A 3,055-nucleotide genomic window follows, 5' to 3' on the forward strand; every position below is an offset into this window, starting at 1 on the left:
GGGGAGGAAGTTCGCTGTGGAAGCAGCAGTCAGTCCTGGCTCGATGCCTGCCTGATTATTCACAGTCTTGATGTCATCGAATCACAGGAATTTGGGAGTTGGACAGGACCTTAAGAATCATCTTCCTTTAGAATCCTGGTCTCAAAGGCCTTAAAGAAACTCTCAAGATGAGGTTCTCAGCTCCTGTGTCCCAGCAAGAAGTATTTACAATTCTAAACAAACACACTAGCAGGGGGCTGAGAGTGGGGGTGTCTTTTAGAATCCAAACAATAACTGCTGTTTCAAGGACAGATGGACCAGCTGTTTCAAGGCATAGGAAGCGCCACGGTGGGAAACTCAGCAATAAAAGTGAAAGAGCAGGGCAATCCTCTCCCACTTACCTGCAGTGGAAAGTGCCCCAGCCTGGAATCTGGCTTCCTTAGGTCCTGGGTTTGAGTTTCTGCCCTACCACTCCCCAGCTCTAGAATTTTCTGGAGAGTTATTTCACTTCTTTGTAAAGTGAAGGATCAGGACTAGGTGGTCTCAGAAGTGTTTTCAGCTCCAGCAGTCCCTGAGCAGGGCTGTGGAATAAAGGCAGGGCTTTGAGCAGGTGCTCTGCCTAAAACCTTGGGCAGCTGAAAGAAGACTTTCAGTGTTCTAGAATTTGCAAGCAAATGGAAATTCTCCTGGAGAAAGACAACCTGTTTGATGGGTTGATGCCTTTTCAGATGACTAACAAAGAGATGTAGCCTAGTACAGGAGAAAGTCTTAGTTTTGAACATGACTGCACCAGTCATTAGGGATATGATCTCAGTCAGGCTTTTTAACTGTGCTGCACTGGAACTTTTCATCAGTAGGTCATGTGAGGCTTAGAAGGGGACAACATGCATATTAAGTACATGAGAGGGGTTCAAGCGTTGGCGTCTATTATTCTTGATTGATGTGTAGCTGAGATGAGAGTTTGTGGGGCAGAGTGACCCCTGTGCTTTGCTGAAATATACCCCAATGATTCAGACCAGCTAATACCTGTAGATCTAGAAACTGGGGCTTTTGTGTTCCCATTATAAATAAGATTGTTTTCCTTCTGGCAGGCTCCAGGGAAGCCTGAGAATTCGAGGAGGTGGGTGTGGGGAGGCTGATATGGTGACAATGGGCACTTTGATTTTAATCAAGAAATCGCTGCAGGGAGCTGGGCAGGGTTGGGGGGGAGAAAAATGAAAATAAATCTTGGTGACATCACATCCTGGGAAACTTGCATCAAAGCCCTTTGCTTTCAAGAAAAAGAAATAAAATCCAGGCCCAGATAACACCAAGACAAAGTGGCACAGAGAAACTGAAGGAAGAATTCCCCAGAGCCTTTCCCCGGCAGGCACTACTTTGTGCAGTGGGGCACCACCCCCGCAGAATGTGTGCGTCACCTGCGGGGGCCGAGAACAGGGGCTTCTTGGACCCCTTAACACAGCAGTGGGTGGCAGGATGGGACACCAGAACAAAGACCATACTGAGACCCCAAAAAGGCTGATTAAGAAATGATGTGATGTCTGCGGAAACCCAGAGAAAAGAGAAGTGGACAGGGAGCTTATGACAATGTAGTTCTGAACCTAAAGATGGAAATTCTGCTTAAACTAAGAGTTTTTGATTTTGGAAGTCATCTAGTTTTTCAGGAATGGGATAAATGTGACAGTGGATTTGAAATCAGTGTTGCTGTAGCCTTCATCTAAACCAGACACACGCTGCTAGTATGGTTGTGTGAATTACACACATACACTGAGAAATTACAAATAGGACAAGCTGAAGGCATAGGAGGAGCACTTAGGAATTGTTATTCCTGTTAAGAAGTGCTCACCATGGGGCTGGGGATGTGGCAATAGAGGGCTGGCCTAGCAAGTGAGAGGCCCTGGATTCAGTCCCCAGCACACTCCCAAAACATTGTTCACCAGACTGTAGGGAAGGTCTTTGTACTATTCTTGTAACTCTCTGGTAAGTCTGAAATTATTCCAACAATTTGAAAAAAATTATTCTAAAATATTGAAAATTGGGTTATTCTCTTAGAGCTGTAATTCCTTTGACTATTCAGCTCCATTAAATAAAATTTTTAAAATTCCCATACAAGGTAATGATAGGTCCAAAACATTGTTTTGATGATCTGAAAACCAAAAATAATTTCAATGTCCAAAAATAGAGGAATAGTACAAAACGATACGTCAGTATAGTGCACTACTGTGTAGCCATTATGATGATTAATAACATAATTATGTAAACAGATAAAATCAATGAAAAATTATCTTGCCCACAAGAAATAGAAAACAAATTTGTATACAAACTGTAATATAAACAATGGAAGACCTATATGGATATATGGATAAAGATTTTAAAGAGAAAATTAAGTGTTGGAAAATTAGGTGCTGTAATTATTGGTGAATTTTTTCATTCCTTCAGTGATACTTTTCCATTGCTTTATTGATAAAGAGACTTACGGACTCCATTCTGGGTCTAGGCAGGTTCTGGTGGGTCCAGCCCAGTGGTCTTCCCCCACAAAGCACTAAAATGGCACAGTTGGCTATGAGAGCTTGCCACGATAGGAATTTTCCTTAATAACTTATTATGGAATTCTACACGAATTTAATCAAACTCTTCTTGAACATATCTCTTCTTCCATCAATTCCTTGGTGGATGGAATTAAGTTTCTTAGGTTGTTTTCCTGAATCTCTAGAACAGAACTTCCTTTCTCTAGTCCTAAGTCTCATTTGAGCTGGTTTCAATCTTCCAGGACTCAGTAAAGAAACACTCTACCTGGACATAACCCCCATGTGGAGCTGTGAGGTCCAGAGAGACTGGAACTGCATATCAGGAAGTTTGCTCTTTTTCTCTCAGTCATTAATTGCATGACTACGGGAAAGTCTGCTTGCCTTGTGCTTAACTTTCACTTCCTTGTGTTTCAGATCAGAGCAATACACTCATAGAATTGTTATTTGACTCAATAGTATACCATGGGAAAGAAAATGCTTTGAGACAAATGTATGCTTTCACCTATTTAATAAATTGTCTTATAAACATTTTTGGGGGGCTGGAGGTA

The sequence above is a fragment of the Ictidomys tridecemlineatus genome, chromosome 14, assembly GCF_052094955.1.
Source record: "Ictidomys tridecemlineatus isolate mIctTri1 chromosome 14, mIctTri1.hap1, whole genome shotgun sequence".
In the NCBI taxonomy this organism is placed as follows: Eukaryota; Metazoa; Chordata; class Mammalia; order Rodentia; family Sciuridae; genus Ictidomys; species Ictidomys tridecemlineatus.